This window comes from Piliocolobus tephrosceles, chromosome 6, assembly GCF_002776525.5.
Source record: "Piliocolobus tephrosceles isolate RC106 chromosome 6, ASM277652v3, whole genome shotgun sequence".
Lineage (NCBI taxonomy): Eukaryota > Metazoa > Chordata > Mammalia > Primates > Cercopithecidae > Piliocolobus > Piliocolobus tephrosceles.
This window is the reverse complement of record NC_045439.1, coordinates 125,510,441-125,516,691: the sequence shown is the minus strand read 5'-3', so window position 1 is coordinate 125,516,691 and position 6,251 is coordinate 125,510,441. Positions and strand designations below refer to the sequence as shown.

Sequence of the window (6,251 nt, the reverse complement as noted above, 5' to 3'; positions counted from 1 at the left end):
TGGCCGGGTGCGGTGGCTCACGCCTGTAATCCCAGCTCGCTGGGAGGCCGAGGCAGGCAGATCACGAGGTCAAGAGATCCAGACCATCCTGGCTAACATGGTGAAACCCCGTCTCTACTAAAAATACAAAAAATTAGCCAGGTGTGGTGGCGGGCGCCTGTAGCCCCAGTTACTCTGGAGGCTGAGGCAGGAGAATGGCGTGAACCCGGGAGGCAGAGCTTGCAATGAGCCAAGATCATGCCACTGCACTCCAGCCTGGGTAACAGAGCAGGACTCCATCTCAAAAAAAAAAAAAAGTTAAGTTGTATTTGAATGCATGTGGGCTACAACTAAAAAGGAACGTGAAGTAACACAGTTATATAACAGTGGAAAGATGTATGGATCTAACTCTGTGCCATATTTAGATTTTCTAGTAAATGGGTGTAGGAACAGAAGGAGAGACAGAGTTAGATAAAAGGTATAGGCTTTGCTGCTTCGAGGCCTTGGTGCTGATTAGAGGTGTGATTGCATTCATGGTAGTAGGGATGAATGTCACGAACTGCTGCGTGTTCTGCTGGTGAGCTTCACTGCAATACTGTGCTAACCAGTGAGAGTAAGCCTGCAGCGCAGCCAGGGACTGAGCACGCACATCAATGAGGTTGGGTTTCAATACTGATGGCACAACAGTTTCAATGTTGTACAATTTTTTTTTTTGAGATGGAGTCTCGCTCTCTTGCCCAGGCTGGGGTGCAGTGGTGCGTTCTCGGCTCACTGCAACCTCTGCCTCCCGGGTTGAAGTGATTCTCGTGCCTCAGCCTCCCCAGTAGCTGGTACTACAGGCATGTGCCACCTTGCCCAACTAATCTTTTGTATTTTTAGTAGAGACGGGATTTCACCATGTTAGCCAGGATGGTCTCGGTCTCCTGACCTTGTGATCCACCTGCCTCGGCCTCCCAAAGTGCTGGGATTACAGGCATGAGCCACTGTGCCCAGCTCAATGTTGTACAATTTTATCTGAGATCCATACAGAGTAACTTTGACCAATCTCTCCACAACTGTGAGGGCATCGTTGAACCGTGCAGCCAACACATCCCTGATAAAGTACTCTGCCAGGTAGCCCACGGCCTGCAGCAGGGAGCTCAAGTCTCTCAGGGAGCAGTGCAGCCATCGGCAGTCTTTCTCTGCGGTATTGTTCCACCTCTGTCCTGACCCTGAAGTAACTATAAATTGCTGTAATCTCAAATAAACTTCTAAATTATCCTGAAGAACTGGGAATGGTGTGGAGAAGGCGTGCATGGGCAGGAGCTCCACCACTTTGTGCACCACCTCCAAGCTCTGCTGTAAGCAGCGCTGTCACTCTGTCTGCTGATAGTCATTCAGAGTCTTGTCATCCCAATCCTCCAGCTGGGCCTGGTTGTATCTGAACTGGATTTGATTCAACACCTCTGTAAGGAGGATCACCAGGGCGTCTTCATACCTGTTGAGAACTGCTTTCTTGTCTCCAAGACGACTTTTAATTTTATTTGTCAGATAGTCCAAAAAGAGCGTCCAGACATCCAAACAAGAGAAGTAACCTTCATGAGTCGGCTGATGAAATGTGTACTTGAACAAAAGTGTCAAAAACCCCACCACAGGGAACTGGGAGTAAGACCCGATTCTTCTTAGGTGAACACTCACAAAGAGCTGAAGAAAGTCGTTAAACTTCTCGAGCTCTTCTAGCCTGCTCTTCACTGTGTGGACATAGTTATCCTTGGTGATTTTCTGCAGGAGGCAGAAAGTCTGCTGGAACATATACAGTAAATACTCCTCGAATTCCATAGGCACACAGTTCTTGGACATGAGTTCCTTGATGCGGGACATGACCAGGACCTCCAGCCGGCTTCGCTCCTGAACCCAGACACAGTTCTGGCTGCTGCCATCAACTGACACCATCTTTCTGGCCTGGATGTCACAGCCAAATCGTGCCAAGTGGAAGATGGTGGTAAGGAGGGATGGGGTGATGCTGGCAGATAGAGGAATTCAACTGAAGAGATGGGCCAGGCACTCCAAGGCCAGGGAACAGATATACTCACTCACCACATCAAGGATGGGAATTGGCTGATTCAACAGTTTGGCTGAACTAGGAGTCTGCAACAGGTTACTCAGTAAGTCACCACTTTCTCCTGAGGTTGGGGATGGTGGTGGAGTGGCAGCAGTAACACTGTGTTTGTCCCAGACAGTCTCCAAGATACCTGTCAGTAGCCCAAGCACTGTCTGCGCCTGGTCCAGTAGCCGCTTCCGCAACTCCTCCTTCCCAGCCACACTGAGGTCCTCACAGGGACAACCCAGCTCTTCTGGAGTTGTCTTCAACATGATCGGCCCAAGGGTGTTGTCACAGGGGAGTGGTTCAACTGCAAAATGTTAGTAAAAAAGTCATGGTAGGGCATGGGCCAATCCTGACATTCAATATCAACAATAACTTTGCAGAGCTTGTTCCAGATAAAGGAAGGTAAGATTTTATGGTGAGCCACAAGGAGTTTGGGCAGGCAGCTATGGATTTCCATCTCATCCTGAGATGGGACCCCAAGCCACATTTTATTGATCAGATTCTCAAAAACTGTTAAACTGTACATCATTACATAGTCATTCCTAGTGCTGGAGAGAAAGTACAGGCAGAATCTCCAGGCTCCTATTTCCTAGGCAAAGTTATTAAGAAGGTCCTCTATCTCATGTTTTCTTTCATTGGTTGTACAATTGTGAAAAACTCCTGTCAGCAGACTTTCCAATGCCCTGAGATATGCTTCTTCAGATGCCATGCTGGCCGGGGAGGGGGCGGCTCAGATGAGCTGGTTCTTGGGCTTTGGACACGTCCCACTCACACAGTTCAGGTCATGATCCGGGCAGACTAGGGAAGTCCCCCACCCATGCAAAGAAAACCCCTTCCCCACTGGGCCCCGAGGAGATCCTCTAAAAAGGGCAGGGCTGCCCGGGTCGCCTCTTGGGGGCCCCCGAGACAATTGATCCAGACCCACCCACCCCTTCCCAAGGAAACTGAAAAAGTAGGAAATGGGGCTCGCATGCCGGCGAGGAGGGCAGCGGCTCGGGATCCCCGACCTGGCCCGACGCCCGCGGGGGAAGCTGCGGCTCAGGCAGGGGCTCCCCGGGCCTCCGTGGGCAGAGGTGGCAGCGGACTCGGCCCCGAGGCTGAAGGGGCGGAGGCTGATGGGGCCTTGGCTGCGCTGCCGGGGCAGCCGGCTCAGAGGAGAAGCCCGGGGGCCCGCGCTGTCCTAGCCTCCTCAGACCACACGGTGGCTGCAGCCGCCCCGCAGAGCATCACTGCGCGCGCCTGCCCTGCGCGCGCCTGCCCTGCGCGCGCCTGCGCCTCGCTCGTACTGCACGGCCGCGCCCGATCACGGCATTTTTTAAATCTGCTACTGTAAACCACTGGTGGCTGTATGGGATCCTACTGATAATAGTAATAGGATTGGGAACAACAGGGTGTGTAGTTTGGACTATCTGGTTAATAGCTCTAAGGTCTTGCACTAACCGGTATGACCCATCTGCCTTCTTTACAGGCAGTATTGGAGTGTAATAGGGAGACATATAAGGTTCAAGAAGCTCATCATGGAGAAGACCTTCAATTAGAGGTTTTAAATTTGTCCTGGCTTTTAAAGGAATGGGGTATTGCTTTCTCTTTACTATTTCCCCAGGGGTTTTTAATTTAACATGAATCGGAGGAATCTGTAACTTTCAATTCCTGTCTTTTGACCCTACCTCGGGATGAATGTGTTCTTTGTGGTGGTGAGCAAGTTTAGGGAGGGGAGGAATTTTCCATGATTGATTTGGAGGCCTACGCGTAATTTTAGCATTAAATCTCTTCCTAATAGATTTGTCCCTGTTTCCAGAATTAACAGAAATTTGATATTAGCTTATTGATTTTTATATTTCACTTCTGTCTCCTCTAAGATTTTTTTTTTTTCTCTACCTTTGAGTCTCCTGGCTTTACTCTTTTGTACCCTTTATATTGCCTGGAGAGTGGGGGTCTAGGTTCTTTATAGGTTCTGGCCCCTTGAGTACTTTGTTGTATAATGGACAGCAGAGTTTTCACCTTCTGCTTTTGTTTTTCTTCATCTCTTCTTACATATACTTTTTGGGCTTCTCTCAGAAGCTCTTCTAAGGTCTATCTTTCCAGTTCTCTATGTTTTGTAATTTCTTGTTAGTATCTGGCCAACTCTTAGTGACAAAATGAAGTTCTAAACATTCCCTGCCCAAGAGGGTCTTCTGATCTAGGCCAGCATATTTTCTCATTTGGTCTTTAAGCCTTTCTAAAAATTCTATTGGTCCCTCATCTTTTCCCTGTTTTCTATTAAAGGCCTTGATAAGATTTTGGGTGCAGGGCACCGATTCTCGAATTCCTGTATTACCGTCTCCCTAAGGTCTTTCATGTTTCCTTGATGGGCCGCATTGTTGTTATCCCATTAAGGATCCTGGGCTAGGAATTTTGTTCAGCCGCTGGGACATTCTGACCAGGAGGGTGTTCATGTTCCCGAATGGTCATAGCGGCCCTGCGTATCATGCTCCTTTTTTCTCTTGAGAATCAGATGCCTAAGATAGACATTAACTCAGCCCAAGTATATAACTGGGGTCCTAAAACTGATCAATTTGATCTGCCACTCCATAAGGGTCATCTAAGAGTGATTTAAGCTCCTTTTTTAGGTTAAGGGAAGAGTATGGGGTGGCAGCTGGTTGGGGGAGAGGAAGGTACTTTAGTCCAAATAAAACAGCAGTATCTTATCATTTGCTGCTTTTTCTTGTGTTGGGTCCTTCCATTACCCTTCCAATATTCTAACATTAGGCCTAGGGGACTATCACAGGGCATATTATCATGATGATGATCTTTCCTATCTTTTGTCTTACTTGCTATATTTACCATCCTGGAGAAAGTGTTTTTCCCTGAGTCTGCAGGGCTCAGTCTCTCTTACTAGAGATTTCTTGCACCCCAGCGAGTCTGCGGGGCTCAATCTCTCCTACTAGAGCAGGTTGGTATAAACCCCATGATGGGCAAGCTGCCTTTAAGCTGTATGAGGTGAACGCAGAACCAGATCTGGACTCTGCACTCGCTGTACACTCAGTTGTGTATCTCAGTCACACACTTTCAACCTCCAGGATGTCCTGACCACCAAGGAAATACTTCACTGCCCCTGCAGCATTTCTTTCCTTGGTGTGTCCCAACAAAGAAATACTTCACCACCCCCACGGCTTTTCTTATCTTGGTCACCACCACCAAGGAAATACTTCACCGCCCCCACAGCTTTTCTTATCTTGGTCTGTGCACAGAGTTACCTGGTTGCCGTGGTCTTTATTTGTAGGCCTTTTCTTCCTGCTTTGCTGAGAGTCTGGATTTATTCGTCACACAGGGTAGGTTTCGATTCCTTACCCCGAGGCCGCAGCAGTGAGGGAGCGGGACGCGTCTCCTCAGGAGAGGTGATCAGAGACTTTTCCCCAGAGAAGCAGAGAAGAATGGGATCCTAGGCAGGCCCCCAAATTTGTTGAAAGTAAATGCTCAGTGCCGCAGGGTGAAAATAGCACTCAGGCAAAAGTTTTCACAGCAAGCCAATTTACTTCTTTAGAAGGGTGCGTCTCACGGATGGAGCAAAGATGAGAGCACACCGGACAAAGGAGGGGAAGAGGGTCTTACTCCTAACACAGCTAGTCCCTACTGCTGTGTCTTTCCCCCCGTTGACTAGGGTTGGACCACACAGTCCAAGCTAATTCCAGTTGGCTATTTTAAAGAGAGAGTACCAGCCGGAGTGGTGGGGTGAGTAGTTCTGGAGGGAAGGACAGTTACAGAACAGGTGACTAAGGATACCTAAGGACAGAACAGGTGATAGAGGTTAGGAGGGGGTTGTTTACTGAAACTAGGGGCAAGGAGGTGTAAAGAACAAGGAAGTTAAACTTGTTCTTTAAAATGGAGAACAAAGAACAGGGAAGCTGAACATACTAACATATTGGTTCTTTGAAGAGGAACTCAGAGCTGATTGTACTTAACAATTTTTCTCCCTCTTGAATTTTAAAGGAAGTTGTTAACAGGCTAAACTTTGAAGAGGAATTTACGGTCTCCTACAAAACTCAGGTTCAGCTGCTCACCTTTTGAAAGCAAAACTCAAGAGACAAGGGTTGGTGGAAGGAAAAGCAGGTTTATTCAAGAGATGGCAACCTGAGGAGATGGTGGACTAGTGCCTCAAAGACTATGCCAAATTTTTAGGGTAACCAAAGGGATTTTAAAGGAAAAG

The 6,251-nt window shown here is 48.2% G+C and overlaps 1 pseudogene; it reads right to left on the bottom strand.

The window, feature by feature from the left end:
* Positions 1–409: 409 nt before the first annotated feature.
* Positions 410–5,897, bottom strand: LOC111522517 (annotated as a pseudogene).
* Positions 5,898–6,251: the final 354 nt, after the last annotated feature.